At 43.6% G+C, this 20947-nt stretch overlaps 1 protein-coding gene and 1 non-coding gene across 2 annotated transcripts in view; both read left to right on the forward strand.

Moving 5' to 3' along the window:
- The window catches only part of LOC124605991 (GTP-binding protein Rhes), a 621089-nt gene that overhangs the window by 205362 nt on the left and 394780 nt on the right, over positions 1-20947 (forward strand). The window lies entirely within an intron of this gene.
- Positions 16345-16418, forward strand: Trnat-ugu. The gene has a single exon. It is a non-coding gene; the product is annotated as a tRNA-Thr (tRNA).

Consider the following 20947-nt stretch of genomic DNA (forward strand, 5'->3'; position numbering starts at 1 on the left):
ACAGCTTTCAGCTGCCTTCTGCACAGACACAGTGTTTTCAGAATTTGGATATTATCATGATGGTGGTTCAGTCAAACTTTGATGTAATAAGAATACTGATAATCACTCCTGATGAAAGTAATTGTAAATTAACCAAATTTTGACTTGTGAATTATTGATAGAGGACAAATAAATTAATATTTTGAAGCTAACTTTTTTTTTTACTCAATCATTTCCTCCCACAATGTTCTGATAAGGCGACTCTATTTTAAAAAAGAAATATGATCAGAGAGTTCTAGCTCGCTTAATTACACTCTCACTGTGGCGGTGTTTCCAATGTAGTACAGGCGCCATTACGGCAAAGATATTCTTTCATTTGAATCTGGAAAGTCAACAAAGTTCTTTTCTTACTTACGAATTTAATTAAGTTTTTAATAATTAAACTTCACTTGCAGTAATACTTAGCAACGTGAATTATCATCACTGCCAAAATTGTACGATTGTATTAAATACTATCAAGTCAGAAATACTTGTTTGGTTATTAGAGTACTGTGATCGCAAGTGTGGCAGACAGATTCCACGAATTACAGCCGAACCCCTGTCGACCCACACATCCCAAAATTCACTGAACACGCAAAATTTTCAACATTTCAAGTTTTTAAAACAATGTCGACGTTACCTGAAAGACGCCATTCCAGGACATTGGACTGGAGGAGCAGGAGGAGCAGAAGATGAACTTCATCGCCGGTGGCCTCCCAGGTCTCCAGACCTCACACCTTGTGACTTTTATCTGTGGAGTTACGTAAAAGACCGCGTTTTTAACCCCTACCCCCTATGCCTGACACTCTTTAAAGTCTGCGACATTGTTGGAGCTGTGAATTCGATACCAAAAGGCCAGTTGCTTCGTTGTGACAGTAAATGAACCACCGTTTTGATATTTGTCCCACATGGTGCTCACATTGAACGTTTCCAGGAACGTTGGAATTGTGTTTCTATGTTCTGTAAAATAGAAGCAGTAGATGTTTGAAATCTGTTTCTTCTTTTTGACTAATCCTGTATTGTTGTTTTGCGGTTTTTTATTTTGAGGAAATTCCGTTCTCTAACACTGTACAATAAATCTGTATTGTTTCCTTTATTTTTACTACGTATAAAATCTCTCTGTTTCACATTACAAATCGACTGTTTTCGAATAGGACCTGAACTAAACATTGACAGTTTCAGTTTTGCTATAAATGCTGTATATTTTTAAGTAACAGGCAGGAGGATCGCTGTGTTGAAGAAAAATGTTCTGCGGGTTACCTGGCCCTCTATACACTGAGAGCCAAAGAAACTGGTAAACCTGCGTATTATCGTGTAGGGCGTCCCCGAGCAGCATAAGTCCCGCAACATGACGTGGAATGGACTCGGCTAATGTCTGAAGTAGTGCTGGAGGGAACTGACACCATAAATCGTGCAGGGCTCTCCATAAATCCGTAAGAGTACGAAGGAGTGGAGATCTCCACTGAACAGCATGTTGCAAGGCATCCCAGATATGCTCAATTATATTCAGTTATGCGGAGTTTGGTGGCCAGCAGAAGTGTTTAAACTCAGAATAGTGTTCCTGGAGCCACTCTGTAGCAGTTCTGGACATGTGGGGTGTCGCATTGTCCTGCTAGATTTAACCAAGTCCGTCGGAATGCACAATGGACATGACTGGATCCATATGATCAGACAGAATGCTGGCCGGCCGTGGTGGCCGAGCGGTTCTAGGCGTTTCAGTTTGGAACAGCGCGACCGCTACGGTCGCAGGTTCGAATCCTGCCTCGGGCATGGATGTGTCTGATGTCCTTTGGTTAGTTAGGTTTAAGTAGTTCTAAGGGACTGATGACCTCAGATGTTAAGTCCCATAGTACTCAGAGCCATTTGAACCAGACAGGATGCTTACGTACTTGTCACCTGTCAGAGTCGTATCTAGACGTATCATGGGTCCCATATCACTCCAGTTGCACACGACTCACACCGTTATAGAGCCTGACAGCTTGAACAGTCTCCTGCCGACACGCGGCGTCCATGGGTTCATGAGGTTGTCTCAACACCCGTACACGTCCATCCGCTCGACGCAATTTGAAACGAGACTCGTCCGACCATGCAACATGTTTCCAGTCATCAACAGTCTACTGTCGGTGTTGACGGGCCCAGGTGAGGCGTAAAGCTTTGTGTCGTGCAGTCATCAAGGGTACACGAGTGGGCCTTCGGCTCCGAAAGCCAATATCGGTGATGTTTCGTTGAATGGTTCACACACTGACACTTGTTGATGGCCCAGCATTGAAATCTGCAGCAATTTACGGAAGGTTTGCGCTTCTGTCACGTTGAACGATTCTCATAAGTCGTCGTTTGTCCCGTTCTTGCAGGATCTTTCTCCGGCCGCAACACCGTCGGAGATTTGATGTTTTACCGGATTCCTGATATTCACGGTACGCTTGTGAAATGGACGTACAAGGGGAGGCCGCCAATTGTGAAATTCAGATTCGATTCATACTGCGCATAATAAAAGCTCATGGCCAGAGGTGTAATGTGGCAAAGCACCAAGATGCACTTCTCAGCCGTTGTCGAGAAAATCGACATTTAAAAGAAACCGTTGCGGTGAAATACGCTCTACGATTAGTAGTTTTCCACAGCGTCGTGGCACAGCGGTAAGCGCTCAGGTTCGTAATCCGAGGGTCACCGGATCGAATCTCGCGCCATGCAACATTTTTTATTAGTATTTGTTTTTGTGATTAATATATATATATATATATATATATATATACATTATTATATATATAACATTCCCGGCAATCAGTTGCAACAATTATGCATATAATAAGTTGTTGAAAGTCGTTTGTCGTGGAAAAACTGGCGACTTCGAACATGATTATGTTTTCCGCAAAGTTGTATTTCACAAATGTTATTGTCTTATTGTCTTCATAATGTTTACCACGTATAGTTAAGGGAAGACGTAGAAACGATATTCCGAAACGAATACCTATATTGTAAGTCAAACGTTCGAATTAGAATAGAGGCCCCACGATATATATATACATATATATTTGAATATATATATTTGAATTACAAAAAACAAATACTAAAAAAAAAGGTTGCATGGCGCGGGATTCGATCAGGCGACCTTCGGATTACGAACCCGAGCGCTTACCGCTGCGCCCCGACGCTGTGGAAAATTATTAATCGTAGGGAGTATTTCACCGCAACGGTTTCTTATAACTGTCGATTTTCTCGACAACGGCAGAGAAGTGCAACTTGGTGCTTTGCCACATTACACCTCTGGCCATGAGCTTTTATTATGCTCAGTATGAATCGAATCTGAATTTCACTATTGGCGGCCTACCCTTGTTAATGGAAAGTTCCCACTTCCTCGCTACCTCGGAGATGCTGTGTCCCATCGCTCGTGCGCCGAGTACAACACCACGCTCAAACTCACTTAAATCTTGATAACCTGCCATTGTAGCAGCAGTAACCGATCTAACAAATACGCCAGACACTTGTGATCTTATATAGGCATTGCGAACGTAGTGCCGTATTTGTTTGTTTAAGTGTCTCTGTATTTGAATACACATGCCCATACCAGTTTGTTTGGCGCTTCAGTGTATACTATCAATCAATTTCTGGACAGTTCAGCGCTTCCGGGTTTGAGGGGAATCTATTAGGACATTGACGGCATACTTAAAGAAAGAGATCGTTACAACATAACGCCCGACAGCCATGCAACACACTTGACGTACAGGTAACGTGCGTACGACCTTAACTGAACAAAGCAGCTAGGAGAACTACCATAGTCAAATCTTTCTTATGATAGTCTGCAGTAGCCTATGTCAGTTTTGCAGTTTTACTTCTTACATTCGCCACAGTCGTTAAAGTCATGTGTGCTACACGGTGCTCCCATCTGTGTCACAAATAGTGCCCTCGTACTTTAAGCAACTTAACCACTCAGTGCGTCCCACTTCTGAAGTATTTGGATATCTAGAGCCATCCGTAAGCACTTAAAGAAAAGTATATATGGCCTGTAAAGTATCGACACTTGAATTCCTTGTGCCGAAATCATTTTGCTTAAAACTGTAACGTTGTTGTTTTCCAACTAATACCCAAATGCAATTCCAAATAGGCCACACTACAGGATTCAGCGGTCGCCGATGGGGAGATCTGGAAACATGAGCTTCGATGAACTGAAAAAACAGCGTCATATTATTGGAAGGTCTAGAAACATTCACTGTAGCCTCAATCTCTTCGAGGATTCAGCATACACTGCGTGCTGTAGAATTCGAGAGGCAGATTTGACCCGCTGTTTGTTTACCGCCGATAACATCGGGAGAAATTGAGTGGCGTGAAAATGCATATGCGCATTGGAATACATTTAAATGACCATGCATTTTCAGAAACGATAAGACCCTCGAATAGCTACAGCCCATCGATTAAGCACGGAATTCTTATCAGCTGGCTTTGTCGTTGGCATCATGCTGCGAAGGAAAACCCGCTTTTAGACTCAATTCCTTCGGGATTGCTCGTGTGAATCTCGAGTGCTAACAGAAACGTTTCAGCTCTCTACAACTAACTGCTCTTCAGACGATAGGCAATAAAAGAAAATAAGAACGGCGATGACTATTCCCACAATTTAAAAAAAAGACACTGCTGAATATATAGGATGTAAAAAAACTACGTATATAAAGTTTTGGTGCGTTCAGAGGATGTAAAATGAAACAACTCTTCATATGGCAAATACAAAAAATGTACAGTGTACCCCCTAGACGTACGTAAAGGATTTGACGCTGGATTTTCTTATGCCAACGTTCAGAGTTCTTTTGACTTCTTCGCATGCCACATGCTGACCGCGACATTTTTTTATTGTTGCTCCACCATTAACAGACGTCTGTCACAAATGTGTAGGGTGGTATTTTTCACGACCATCTGACTGGTGGAGGAAATTACCTTTCGTCATAAATGTCGGAGAAAGTCCTGTTGCCGGCCGAGGTGGACGAGCGGTTCTAGGCGCTACAATCAGGTGCCGCGCGACCGCTGCGGTCGCAGATTCGAATCCTGCCTCGGGCATGGATGTGTGTGATGTCCTTAGGTTAGTTAGGTTTAGGTAGTTCTAAGTCCTTGGGGACTGATGACCTCAGACGTTAAGTCCCATAGTGCTCAGAGCCATTTGAACCATTTTTGAAAGTCCTGTTATCAGGCAATGAATGTGACGGGGCCCCTTCACACTTTGCCGGTGATGTTAGAGAACATCTAGACAAGGGATTCCACAATTACTGGATTGGGAGGGGTGGACTAGTACCGTGGCCACTCGTTCTCCCGACCTCACTCTCATGGATTTCTTTTTATGCGGTTGATGTACGACCCCAGAAGAGCCAGTTGCCCGTTCTGGTGAAGCTGTGCCTGTTATTAGCGAAACATTTGTTTCTTTTGAAAGAGTTAATCATTAGCACGCAACTGCCAGTTGTGCACTAATGTAAACAAGCGGCATTTTCAGCAACATCTCTAAAACAATGTTCATCAGACGGCTATTTGAACACTGTCTCTGGATATCACTAGCGATGAAACTAAACATCTAAAATTCTGTATATGTCGTTTTACACCTTGTATATAAACTGCACGACAAGTTAAAATACACTGTCCAGTCACACTGAAGTCACCACCTATTAAAAGACTAAATAAATACCTTCTGCAGCGGAGACTTCTGGGATAGGTGCAGAAAGGATGTGGGGCTATGCCGACTCGAGTGCCGTGGCCAGTTACGCAAGATTTCTCAATTGATGACCCATGGCGCGAACAGCTTGATCGAGATAGTCCCATAGATTCTCCATTGGATTTAAATCCGGAGAATTTGGTGGCCAGGGGAATACAGTAAACCCATCCTCCTGTTCTTCGAATCACGCACGTGCACTGCGAACTGTGTGACATGTTGCATTGTTCTGCTGGTAGATGCCATCACGCCGAGAAAAAACTGATTGCATCTGTGGTTGGACATGGTCCTCAAGAATATATGCATACTTGATCCACTATACCTTCCAGAATGACGAGATCACTCAGCGAATGGTCTCTCGCCTGGACCCTTCCGACGATGTTTTGCATACCTTTTCACGTTGTACACGCCAACGGCCATCTGCCCGATGCAGCATAAAACGCGATTCTTCTGAAAGATCCATCTGTCGCCACTCAGTGGACATACACTTCCGTGCAAATTCCAGCCTTCGTCGCCAGTGAGCAGTACTTAGCATTGGTGTATGAACCAGGCGCCTGTTGTGGAAGCCCACACACAGTAACGTTCGCTGAACGACCATTAAGGAGACAATGTTGGTAGCCCATTGTTCATCTGGGTGGTCAGTTGCTGAGCACTTGCACGTCTATTCGCTCCTACACATCTTCACAGCCGTCCTTCAACTCTGTCATCTATGGTCCGTGGTGTACCACAGTTGCCTCGGTAACGGATTTGGATAGCGCCATTTTGCTAGGTACGGTGTACTCTAACCACGATGGTACGCAAACAGTTCAAAAACTTATGCCGCGTGGTTTGAGGCGTCATGTCACGGATTGCGCGGCCCCTCCCGCCGGAGGTTCGAGTCCTCCCTCGGGCATGGGTGTGTGTGTTGTTCTTAGCGTAAATTAGTTTAAGTAGTGTGTGGGTCTAGGGACCGATGATCTCAGCAGTTTGGTCTCTTAGAAATTCACACACATTTGAACATAAAAACTTAGCAGCTTCGAAAATATTTCCACTCTTGTCCCTAAATGCAATCATCACGCCCTTTTGGACGTCAGATAAATCGCACCGTTTCCGCATTATAACAACGACTGCCCTGTATTTCGCGTCCCCCGACACCCCTTATATACTCACCACTGCTAATGCTGCCACCTGCCTTCTGTGAGTGGTTATTGCACGTTGTCGTCGAACATAGGTGGTGATCACATTAATGTGGCTGGACGGTGTAAATCAGCAGGAAAAACTGAAACAGCAGCCACACGGGACAGACTGGGGTTAGATGTACCATATTTACAGACAGTTACGTCCGTAGGGTGGAAACGCAAGGTCAACGTTGAAGTCATTAGAGACGGAACACGTGGTCGTGCGGTAGCGTTCTCGCTTCCCACGCCCGGGTTCCCGGGTTCGATTCCCGGCGGGGTCAGGGATTTTCTCTGCCTCGTGATGGCTGGGTGTTGTGTGCTGTCCTTAGGTTAGTTAGGTTTAAGTAGTTCTAAGTTCTAGGGGACTGATGACCATAGATGTTAAGTCCCATAGTGCTCAGAGCCATTAAAGAGACGGAACACAAGTTCTGAAGAAAAAGTGATAGCAACCGCAATCAACCGTATCTTTATTAAAGGAACCATCCCAGTATCTGACTGATATGATTTAGGGAAATTACGAAACATCTGAATCAGGATGGTCGGAAAGGTATTTGAACCCCGATTACACATACATTTTAACTGCTGCACAAACTTGTTCGGTCATGACGACCAAATGACTGCGACGACGAGGGCAAAGCTGTACTGAACCTGCAGTGCTTAACTTGCGATGGTCTAATTACAGCAGGTGTCCTTAACCCTCTTCGACCGTTGAACTTACCCAGGTTACAAGGGGGCCTAGAGTTTAGACTTTGTTTCGGCTTATCTTTATTATATTACAATTGTATTGGTTCAAATGTCTCTGAGCACTATGGGACTTAACATCTGAGGTCATCAGTCCCCTAGAACTTAGAACCACTTAAACCTAACTAACATAAGGACATCACACATATCCATGCCCGAGGCAGGATTCGAACCTGCGACCGTAGCGGTCGCGCGGTTCCAGACTGAAGCGCCTAGAACCGCTCGGCCACACCGGCCGGCTACAATTGCATTAATGCCATTAAATCGCGAGGTTAGGTATAGAGCAACATACTGATGTGGCGATTTACATATAGGGAGAACGTTGTACATTTAAACAGTTTTCAGGCTTCCGTCAGCATCCAGCCCTGTAACAGATGTTTAACATATTTTATTACTCTATTCTGAAATGATAGAATTCGCTTTACATATGTTGCAGTTTTTTTTCTGAAATTACAAAAATTACTCAGGAAAAGTAAGGCTTTTCCAAATGTGAAAAACTGCTCCGAGGTGCAACATGATCATGGTCATATAGTTAGGAATTAATATTCTATTCATATTTGAAGGTTTTGCAATCAAGAAAATCTTTTAAATACGATCTTTAATAGTCTATGTGAATATATTGCTATTCTGTCACCTACCAGTAATCAGTAAGTGATGTCATATTAAGTAGTAACACTTTAACTGCTGTGGAAAGGTTAACTCGCGGTACACCTTCTCTCCCCAGGCGCTGAGAACTAGCGAAACCGCAGCCCCTGGGTTTTCCTGAAAAGCTGCTGACACGTTTATGCGTCCCATTCCATTGACATCTCAGTGCTGTGTACGAGTTACTACCATACCATAGCCAATAAAAAAGTTACGAGTATTTATCACACGACCTACGTGCCTCTTTATGTGCTATGATTTGCTAAAAACCTCGTTTCGGTATGTTGAACCGTTTATGAAATATGAAGATTGTTATGACCACATGATTCGCGATGCGCAAGGATGGAAATGGCCGCATCACGTGACCATCTGTCGGATATAAAAATCAGTAACTCAAAAGCTCAATGTAAAATAAAATTTCGACATTTCGTACAGTGTAATGTATGAGGTATAAACAACCGCACGCAAGGTTTACGCAATGCGTTTTTACCTAACAAATGCTTTAAAATTTCGTGCAATGTTTTACTTAACATGAAGCATTGCAATATCCTTAATGAATAATGAATCCTATCAGTCGTTTATCGAGCGAAGATGATAGACTGTGATGTGCAAAAATCAAATTTTTCACCTAATATTTTTCATAAAATCGGACGATTAGCCGCCCTCGGGGAGGATCAGTTTGGATTCCGTAGAAATGTTGGAACACGCGAGGCAATACTGACCCTACGACTTATCTTAGAAGAAAGATTAAGGAAAGACAAATCTACGTTTCTAGCATTTGTAGACATAGAGAAAGCTTTTGACAATGTTGACTGTAATACTCTCTTTCAAATTCTGAAGGTGGCAGGGGTAAAATACAGGGAGCGAAAGGCTATTTACAATTTGTACAGAAAGCAGATGGCAGTTATAAGAGTCGAGGGGCATGAAAGGGAAGCAGTGGTTGGGAAGGGAGTGAGACAGGGTTGTAGCCTCTCCCCGATGCTATTCAATCTGTATATTGAGCAAGCAGTAAAGGAAACGAAAGAAAAATTCGGAGTAGGTATTAAAGTCCATGGAGAAGAAATAAAAACGTTGAGGTTCGCCGATGACATTGTAATTCTGTCAGAGACAGCAAAGGTCTTGGAAGAGCAGTTGAATGGAATGAACATTGTCTTGAGAGGAGGATATAAGATGAACATCAACAAAAGCAAAACGAGGATAGCGTAATGTAGTCGAATTAAGTCGGGTGATGCTGACGGAATTAGATTAGGAAATGAGATGCTTAAAGCAGTAAAGGAGTTTTGCTATTTGGGGAGCAAAATAACTGATGATGGTCGAAGTAGAGAGGATATAAAATGTAGACTGGCAATGGCAAGGAAAGCGTTTCTGAAGAAGAGAAATTTGTTAACATCGAGTATAGATTTAAGTGTCAGGAAGTCGTTTCTGAAAGTATTTGTATGGAGTGTAGCCATTTATGGAAGTGAAACGTGGGCAATAATAGACAAGAAGAGAATAGAAGCTTTCGAAATGTGGTGCTACAGAAGAACGCTGAAGTTTAGATGGGTAGATCACATAACTAATGAGGAGGTATTCAATAGAATTGGGGAGAAGAGTTTGTGGCACAACTTGACTAGAAGAAGGGATCGGTTGGTATGACATGTTCTGAGGCATCAAGGGATCACTAATTTAGTACTGGAGGGCAGCGTGGAAGGTAAGAATCATAGAGGGAGACCAAGAGATGAATACACTAAGCAGATTCAGAAGGATGTAGGTTGCAGTAGGTACTGGGAGATGAAGAAGCTTGCACAGGATAGAGTAGCATGGGGAGCTGCATCAAACCAGTCTCAGGACTGAAGACCACAACAACAACAACAGTATTTTATAGCTGCCAGAATGCTGTCTCTCAGCACATATAGCAGCATTTGATGAACAGTACAGCCATAACAAAGCAGCACCCAGCGTGGAGTGCAGAGAACATGTCTCTAGCAGCGAAAGTATTGAACACATTTTGAAACAAAAGTTGCTGGTGACCAACAGAAATTCCCATTTTCGAGACAGGAAAAATAGTTAAGATACCAAAGAAATTCAGTTCATTTACAAATGACACATGCTCATGGTAAAAAAGCCTTCCATTTCAAGCTTCAAGATAGTGCATGACCAACGAAATATGACCTAATCGCCCACACGTTACGTAACTAGTTTCAAAAATATACACACTTTTACTCACCATAAAACGCTGTAACTGAATAGTTAACAATGTCATCCAGATAGCTTTAATGTATTACACAGAACATACATTCTTGGAACTCGTAAAATTTAGAAACGCTACGCTAAACACCTCCTCATGTCTCACAACAAAATTAATAGAAAATGACGGAAACTGTTTATGGTGGTTTCTGCTGTGCATTCCTTCATGTGATTCTAAAATGGTCACTAGACCGACCATGAATCATCACGTACTCTTAGGCATACTATCCTGCTAGAGCAACACTATCCCCTACATTAAAGTATCAGCATCTTTCTTTTTAAGACAGTATTTCATTACGGATAATTGCTCTATCTCCAAATAGTCTAACGTTATTTTTAGTATTGTGTGTCAGGTCAATAGCCAACGATATGAAGAGCAGAGTCATAACACTGTTCCATGGGTCACGCCTAGAGTTAGTTTATCCATCTACACCTCTCTATTCAAGATAACATGCTACACCCGTGTAACATTGTATGGAATGTCACTTGATGATGATCGTTAAATGTAGTCAGTAGTGACTGAAATCCAGTTAAAAGTACTTGACTTGTGACTTTTCCACTTGCTGCTACAGTGTTGCCACATCGGCCGCCGGCTGCGGCTCGGTTGTAGGCGACACACAAACAGGGCGGGTCACTTCACAAATGCTAATAATGTGTAACGCTGAGCAATGTTCGACGCGGCCGCTGTGAGGTGTGACGGAAATGCGGCATACTCTATCGACAGCTGATTTTGAACGACCAACCACTGAACTGCGGCATACGACATGTTTTGTAGCCCTGAATTTAAAATCATGTTCTACCCATGGTGTTCAATATAGCTGAGAAAACGGCAGTCAATAGTCTGCGTCAGAATTAAAATAACAAACGATTTGTTCTCAGCGGTTCAGGCTAACCTCTACGAGCATACTCAAGACAGAAGAATTTCGCGTTATCATTGGGTACCTGAAACCATCCTCACACTGGCTACATCGGCTGCCGCGTTACCAACCGATGAGCAGTGTTCGTTGGCACTTGACCATATATTGTAAGCAACATTGGATCATTCCAAACGAAAAAAAAGGAAGAAAAATAAGAGCAAATGGAAAATCAATACGATGATAAAAACGATGCGCCAAAGAATTAGAAATAAAAAATTACACTTTAACCAATCAATTACATAAAAATAAGAATCAGTCTCGTGATTAGATTTAGAAAGAAAATACGAGGGTTGTTTTTTAAGTAAGGGCCGTTTTTATTTTTTAAAAAGGATACAAATACTTTTGTAAAAAAACTTTATTTTCTGATTCTACACAATTGTACCTATTTTTCTACATAGTTGCCTTGTTTATTTAAGCACCTGTCATACCGTAAAACTAAGTTTTTAATTCCCTCTTCAAAGAATTCTGCCACCTGCTCCAACAGCCAGGAGTTCACGGCTGCTTTCACTTCATCGTCGTCATTGAAGCGCTGCCCGCCAAGATGGTGTTTCAGGTACCGGAAAAGGTGAAAATCGCTAGGAGCAAGGTCGGGGCTGTATGGTGCATGGTCCAAAACTTCCCAGCCAAAAGAATCAATCAAATCCCGAGTCTTTTGAGAGGTGTGAGGCCTACCGTTATCGTGCAGGAGAAAAACTCCTTTTGTCAGCATGCCGCTCCTTTTGTTTTGAGTTGCTCTGCGGAGATTCTTTAGAGTTGCACAGTAGGCATCTGAGTTGATTGTCGTTCCTCGTGGCATAAAGTCCACTAGCAAAACACCGCGCCGGTCCCAGAACACAGTTTCCATAATCTTGCGCTTTGACAGCGTCTGTTTGGCTTTGACCTTGACGGGTGAGGTTGGGTGTCGCCATTCCATCGATTGTCGCTTGCTTTCAGGAGTGATATGGGATACCCATGTTTCATCTCCAGTGACAATTTGACTCAACATGTCATCCCCTTCTTCCTCGTAACGAATCAAAAAGTCCAATGAAGTGGCAAATCTCTTCCCATTGTGGTCCTCTGTGAGGAGTCTGGGTACCCACCGAGAACACAGTTTCTTAAAGTTTGGGTTTTCAGACACAATTTTGTACAAAACCGATCTTGAAACTTGTGGAAATTCCAAAGAAAGAGTGGAAATTGTGAATCTTCTGTCCTCACGAATCTTTGTTTCGAGTGCAGCCACCAAATCATCAGTGATCACAGAGGGCCGGCCTGAGCGTTCTTCGTCATGGACGTTTTGACGGCCATTTTTAAACTCTCTAACCCATTGACGCACTTTACCATCACTCATTGCATTCAAGCCATAAACTTCTGTTAACTGACGATGAATTTCTGCAGCTGATAGGCTTCTCTCGGTCAAAAAACGTATCACTGACCGTATCTCACACGCGGCGGGCGATTCACTAATCGTAAACATTATAAAGTAGCACAGCGATGCGTACACGTCAGCTACAGAGCTGCAACTTGCATCAGTGTGAACGGGAAGGATGCCGGCAAGTGGCGCGGTGGCTTGTTGCGGCGCCCGCGCGAACTACGGGACTATACGCGCGAACGGCCCTTACTTAAAAAACAACCCTCGTAGTTCGGTGTATTCCACGTGATTAGTATCTACCACCATCTACACATCAGGTTTATACGGTAACCCTTGCCCTACTCCATTACACTGCGTTACTTTCTATATTTATTACTCCGGTGTCCGGTCACAATAATGAATTGCACCCTTCAAAAATTCCGTATCACGCAGTGTTGCGTGAAGCTTATCTTAGGAAGCTGATCTATATTATTATAGTAACTAAATATGTGACGCTTATTCACGTCTTGTGCTAAAGGATCCAGCAGTGCTTGGTTAATGCTGTGTACGAAACGTGTGTATTTCTTTAGCATGGTTATGTGTATGTGTATGTGTATGTGTGTGTGTGTGTGTGTGTGTGTGTGTGTGTTTTCTGCTGTGGTTATCATGTATGATGAAATACGACTTAAAAGGGTCAGACGGAGGATTCGGGATCCAAATATATCAAGAAAGAAAGCCAGACAACGAATGAGAAGTGAACTGACCATTCGCTGTGGCAGTTTGGCAACGGCGAACAGTTCGGGCGTGATGTTGAGCGCTCTGATTGGAGGAAACCAGCTCAACGTGTGAAGCTCAACCTGTGAAGCTCAACGTGTGAAGCTCAACTGTCAAGTAATTTTAATCAGACTATAGTAATGTATTTTATAAACAGCACCTGAGATAGTGATATGCAAATGGCTAAAGTATCAACAGCTTTAGTGCTACAAATATATGGGACATGATCAAATTATTGTATCTCGGATTTCTTGAGATACGGTTACTGAGGATCTAGACGTTGAATACTTAGAAACGTCGGCCCACACACCTAAACATTGTTGCTTTTGTGGTCTTCAGCATGAAGAATGTTTTGTTGCAGCTCTCCACGCTAGTCTATCCTGTGCATTGTTCTTCAGCTCTCCATAGCTACTGCAATCTACATACATTTGAACCTACTCAGTATATTCAAACTTTGGTCTCTCTCTATAATTTTTATCCTTCACCTCCCCTTCGATTCCTCGACGCCTCAGGATCTGTCGTGTGAAACGATCCTTTGTTTTAGTCAAGTTATACCACAAATTTCTTTCCGTCCCGATCTGATTCAATACCTCTTCATAAGTTATTCGATTTATCCACCGAATCTTCAGCGTTCTTCTGTAGCACCACATTTCAAAAGTTTCTCTCTCTTCTCATATGAATTGATCATCGTACTCGTCGCAGTTCCAAAACAAGATTACACACCAGGCAAATGCCTTTAGAAAAGACTTCTTAACACTTCAGTTTCTAGTTTTAAACTACCTGGAAGTTTCAAATCAGCGCACACCCCGCTACAGAGTAAAAATTTACCCTGGGAACAGTACCCTCGGCTGTGGTTAAGCCGTTTTCTGCCAACATCCTTTCTGCCATCTTTACTTATGCTGGAGAGCTTCTATTCAGTTTACGACGCAGAAGAGAGGTGCTAGCGGACCAAGTATTGTGAGGGAGAGTTTATTTTTTTAGATTAATTCTTTCAGTAAAGTAAATAATTTGAAAGAGTGATGGTAGCACTTACATTTCGCATCAACATTTCTACAACATCCACTGTATTTCAGCACAATAAAAGATTTTAATGAAATAAATGATTGCCCAGCCGGTAGAGTTCAAATGGCTCTGAGCACTATGGGACTTAACTGCTGTGGTCATCAGTCCCCTAGAACTTAGAACTACTTAAACCTAACTAACCTAAGGACATCACACACATCCATGCCCGAGGCAGGATTCGAACCTGCGACCGTAGCGGTCACGCGGTTCCAGACTGAAGCGCCTTTAACCGCACGGCCACACCGGCCGGCGTTGGTAGAGTACTCGCCTGCGAAACGCAAATGTGAGATTCGAGTCCTGATCTGGTATAGAATTCCGCCGGAAATTTGATGTAAATATATATTCAATGCTCACACATTTACTCTTTTAAAAACGCTTTTTCTTCTTATTGGCAGCCTGCATTTATATCCTCTCTAGGTCACCCACCCATCGTCAGTTATTTTGATGCCGAAATAACTAAACTCATCTACTACTTTTAATGTTTCATTTACTGATATAATTCACTCAGTATCTCCTGATTCGGTTCGACTACATTCCATTAGTCTCGTTTTACTTTCGTTGAAATTCGTGTTATAACATCGTTCCGTGACGATATCCATTAGTCTCGTTTTACTTTCGTTGAAATTCATTTCCTATTTTCGACAAGCGCGTGGGAAAGACAGTAATGTCGCACTAATCCCTTACCTACATGTCGATGCTCATGTACCCGCATTGGAGTCACGCTACTTTTTTGCATACGCTCTACAACAACGCTCTCAAACTGAAACTTTTTGATCACTTCTTACACAAAGTCATTGACAAACCTCAGAATCTCTATTACTTCTCCCCGAACTTTAATTACTTTTCCAAATTCTTTTTTGGTTTCCTTTAAGATCGTTTATTTTTACTAGCTTTACATAGTCATTCAAGTTGTATCTCTCTCTCTCTCTCTCTCTCTCTCTGATTATACCTTCAAGGTAATACACATGTATTCCGACAGAGTATGACGCTTAACACGATTATACCGGCGTCAGACTGAGCAACGAAAATAGCGGCTGGGATATAAACGGTCCGTAAAGTGGCGCTGGGTTGCGTTCGATGTGGGAGGAGCATCGAGGTGTTTGCGGGCCGGAAGCCGGTCAGGTGGTCAGCACTCGAGCTCAATCGATGCGCCTTGAATGCAAATACTGGCGCGGCCTTGAACCTCCCTCGTGCCAGCCGATGCGTGAGTGGACTGGGATATTAAAAAGCAAGGAGAATAGCGTAGGAGGGAGAATGGCAAATCAGTACATGTGACAAAAACAGAAACTCCTCTCCCACCCCTCTTAGCTGGTATTAAACCTACCGAATCACCGAGCAACGAGTTGTCTTCAGGGACGATTTAGCTCGTGCCGGCAGCGATTACTATAATGTATACGGAGGTCCGGTGTGGGCTGTAATTATCCTATAGTAGCAAAACTTTGTAGATATGTTGCTCATGTTTGATCGCGAGTCTACTATTTGCCGCACGCAACCATTTGTCCTGCAGGCTGGAACATGTTTATATACTAAGATCGTATCTGTTCTTTCGGACATGTCCGAAAGAACAGATACCATTTTAGTATATATGTAATTAAGGCTCACCGGCCACTTGACCATCTTCTTCTTCTGTGTGAATCCACAAACAGTGCCCGAACTCTTACGGGAATCGGCAACGCGCCGCGAGTAATAAGTATAATGGGCGGGGGCACTACGAATGTAGTGCGGGACAATACGTTGAGAATGAGGGTTTCGCGGGAGGCGTGCCAGAGATAAATCCCTGCAGTCGCGCTATCCTCTGTGTCCTCGGTGGCTCAGATGGATAGAGCGTCTGCCATGTAAGCAGGAGATCCCGGGTTCGAGTCCCGGTCGGGGCACACATTTTCATCTGTCCCCGTTGACGCATTTCAACGCCTGTAAGCAGCTAAGGGTGTTCATTTCATTGGAACGTGTTTACCGGGAAACCGGATCGGATTGTATCCTACGCTGACCAGGTGGTTACGGGCTCGCATCGTTATCTGGCATGGGATGTGGTGGACATGAAACAGAATGAAAAGTCTGAGTCCTCTGATCCCCTAGTCTGAGTATACTCTCGGCCCTGAGATTGTTAGTAGATTGGCATGCGAGATGCTGACACCAGAGACCACCGTATAGAGTGCCGCTACGTGTGGAATGTATGGGAGTTTTGCCGATTGATGGTGGGGCTTATAAACTAAACTGCACCTTCCAGTGTAACACCAACGTGGATTCTCTTTCCTGACTTTAAACTGCACCCAAGAACGAAGATCAGCGCCGTGGCCCGGCTACTGGGACACACTGCCTATGCTGTTTTTGAGTTACAACAGAGTGACGCCGTGCAGTACATGGTCTACCTGTGGGAAGGTCTTCAACAACTGAACCATTCACCGAAGTACAGCGAACATTTTGCAAACAGTTTATCAGTTGCGATATTGTATGGTTATCAGAGGATGTTTCAGTTACAGTGATACCTTTGCTAGAAGTATCCATTTGTTTCCTATTTTTCATTACAGTTTTCCATTTTCTTTTTCCTTATTACATGATACAATTATTTCAATTTGTTTAAATTTCACTACTCATACACATTTCTATCAGGATTGTTACCAAAAGCACTCTGTGAATAACTTGTAACACATTTCAATTGTTTTTGTTTTCACTCTGTTTTCTTTAAAGGATTTCGATTCTGTATAATATTGACCTGCGACTCATAATTAAATTTCTGTTCATGTATTGTTCTAAAGATGTTATGTTATAATGATGTAATGTTAATAAATAAATAAATAAATTACAAAAAAAAGAAAGAAAGAAAAGAAAAGCGCGTCCTTCGGGCGCGTCATTCGCGCTAACCTGACGAATTAAAAAAAAAAAAAAAAAAAAGCAGAAACATTAATGCGGAACCGATAAACGCTGGAAAAAAGTTTTTCCAGTTTTGGCAACCAGGTGCTTATCTGGCGCTGTGAATGCAAGAAAGACGGATAGAAATATTTCCATATGTACTGAGTTGGGACGAGACGAGCGCGGAAAAGGCCAAACAAGCGAAAAAGGCATAACGTTGACCCTATTGTTAACCACAGCTCACGTAATTTATTTAATATGAGCACCGGAGACGTCAACGAGATGCTGCATCTGCAAAACGACGTGGTCAGTTGCTCGCAATAGTTCCGGTGGAATCTGAGCGACGTGTTCCTGTATACTGGCCTTCACACCGGGTGCAGACCGAACGTGTCCCTGTTATACGCGTTCTTTTCCATATCTCCAGAACCAAAGGCCACATGGATTCAGATCAGGTGATTTTGCAGACCATGCATCTGGAAAACCCCTGCAGATAACACGTTCGCGGACGGTTGCATTAAGAATATCCTCCACTAGGGGAGCGACATGAGTTGTAGCCCCATCTTGCATGAAAGCAGTTGTTTCTACACAGTTGCGCTCTTCCAAAGCAGGAATCGCATGCTGTACAAGCACGTGAATCCACTCCACACAGTCACATACAGCGAGTGCAATGGTTCTTCGTTCACAGCACGCGGTTTAACAGTACCCAAAATTCGTCAGTTCTGTGTATTCACTGCACCCTGTGGTGTAAAATGAGCGTCCTCACTCCGTAAAATATTGCCCGGCCACATGCCCAGCTTGTATGCCTGCGAGAAACCGAAAAGCAAATTCAGAACTTTGCTGAGGACTATGCGGTTTCAGTTGCTGCGTTGTCTGGATCTTGTACGGGTACCAGTGTGATATACACTATGTGATCAAAAGTATCCGGACACCTGGCTGAAAATGACTTACAAGTTCGTGGCGCCTTCATCGGTAATGCTGGAATTCAATATGGTGTTGGCCCACCCTTGACTTTGATGGCAGCTTCCACTCTCGCACGCATACGTTCAATCAGGTGCTGGAAGTTTCCTTGGGGAATGGCAGCCCATTCTTCACGGAACGCTGCACTGAGGAGACATATCGATTTCGGACGGTGAGGCCTGGCACGAACTCGGCGTTCCTAAACATTCCAAAGGTGTTGTATAGGATTCGGTTCAGGACTCTGTGCAGGCCAGTCCATTACAGGCATGTTATTGTCGTGTAACCACTCCGCCACAGGCCGTGCATTATGAAAAGGTGTTCGATAGTGTTGAAAGACGCAATCGCCATCCCCGAATTGCTCTTCAACAGTTGGAAGCAAGAAGGTGCTTAACACGTCAATGTAGGTGCGTAATGGGGCCCCTTAGGGATATGGCGGCTAAGGAGGGGAAGAAATCCAGTGTGCACTCCGTGTGCATTCCGGGTGGAGTCATTCCTGATGTGGAAAGGGTCCTTCCGGATGCCATGAAGAGCACAGGGTGCAGCCAGCTGCAGGTGGTGGCACATGTCGGCACTAATGATGTGTGTGCTTTGGATCTGAGGAAATTCTCTCTGGATTCCAGCGGCTGTCTGATTTGGTGAAGGCTGCCGGTCTTGCTTACGAGATGAAGGCAGAGCTCACCATCTGCAGTATCGTTGACAGAACCGACTGCGGACCTTCGGTGCAGAGCCGGGTGGAGGGTCTGAATCAGAGGCTCGGACGGTTTTGCGACCGTGTTGGCTGCAGATTCCTTGACTTGCGCCACAGTGTGGTGGGGTTTCGGGTTCCGCTGAATAGGTCAGGAGTTCACTACACTCAGCCGGCGGCTACAGGGGTAGCGGAGGCTGTGTGGCGTGGACTGGGCGGTTTTTTAGGTTAGAAGGCCTCGGGAAAGTACGGGGTGGGCTGCAATCTCAAAGGGTGCATGGCAAATACTGGACGTGCTTGGATCAAGGAACAGTCGGAATTGTAGTTGTAAATTGTTGTAGTTGTGCTGGGAAAATCCCTGAGCTTCAAGCGCTAATAGAAAGCACAGAAGCTGAAATCGTTATAGGTACAGAAAGCTGGCTAAAGCCTGAAATAAGTTCTGCAGAAACTTTTACGAAGTCTCAGACGGTGCTCAGGAAAGATAGATTAGGCAGAATTGGTGGTGGAGTGTTTGTGTCTGTCAGTAGTGGTTTATCTTGTAGTGAAGTCGAAGTAGATACTCCGTGCGAATTGGTATGGGTGGAGGTTATACTTAACAGCCGAACTAAGTTAATAATTGGCTCCTTCTACCGACCCCCAGACTCCGATGATATAGTTGCGAAACAGTTCAGAGAAAAATTTGAGTCTCGTAACAAATAAATACCCCGCTCATACGGTTATAGTTGGTGGGGACTTCAACCTTCCCTCGATATGTTGGCAAAAATACTTGTTCAAAACCGGTGGTAGGCAGAAAACATCTTCCGAGATTGTCCTAAATGCTTTCCCCGAAAATTATTTCGAGCAGTTAGTCCACGAACCCACGCGAATTGTAACTGGTAGCGAAAACACACTTGACCTCTTAGCCACAAACAATCCAGAGCTGATAGAGAGCATCATGACTGATACAGGGATTAGTGATCACAAGGTCGTTGTAGCTAGGCTCAATACCGTTTCTTCCAAATCCACCAGAAACAAACGCAAAAAAAATTTATTTAAAAAAGCGGATGAAGTGTCACTAGAAGCCTTCCTAAGAGACAATCTCCATTCCTTCCGAACTGACTATGCAAATGTAGACGAGATGTGGCTCAAATTCAAAGATATAGTAGCAACAGCAATTGAGAGATTCATACCTCATAAATTGGTAAGAGATGGAACTGATCCCCCGTGGTACACAAAACAGGTCCGAACTCTGTTGCAGAGGCAACGGAAAAAGCATGCGAAGTTCAGAAGAACGCGAAATCCCGAAGATTGGCTAAAATTTACAGACGCGCGAAATTTGGCACGGACTTCAATGCGAGATGCCTTTAATAGGTTCCACAACGAAACATTGTCTCGAAATTTGGTAGAAAATCCGAAGAAATTCTGGTCGTATGTAAAGTACACAAGCGGCAAGACGCAGTCAATACCTTCGCTGCGCAGTGCCGATGGTACTGTTACCGACGACTGTGCCGCTAAAGCGGAGTTATTGAACGCAGTTTTCCGAAATTCCTTCACCAGGGAAGATGAATGGAATATTCCAGAATTTGAAACACGAACAGCTGCTAGCATGAGTTTCTTAGAAGTAGATACCTTAGGGGTTCCGAAGCAACTCAAATCGCTTGATACGGGCAAGTCTTCAGGTCCAGATTGTATACCGATTAGGTTCCTTTCAGATTACACTGATACAATAGGTCCCTACTTAGCACTCATTTACAACCACTCGCACACCGATAGATCTGTACCTACAGATTGGAAAATTGCGCAGGTCGCACCAGTGTTTAAGAAGGGTAGTAGGAGTAATCCATCTAACTACAGACCTATATCACTGACTTCGGTTTGCAGTAGGGTTTTGGAGCATATACTGTATTCAAACATTATGAATCACCTCGAAGG

This window comes from Schistocerca americana, chromosome 3 (assembly GCF_021461395.2).
Source record: "Schistocerca americana isolate TAMUIC-IGC-003095 chromosome 3, iqSchAmer2.1, whole genome shotgun sequence".
Classification (NCBI taxonomy): Eukaryota; Metazoa; Arthropoda; class Insecta; order Orthoptera; family Acrididae; genus Schistocerca; species Schistocerca americana.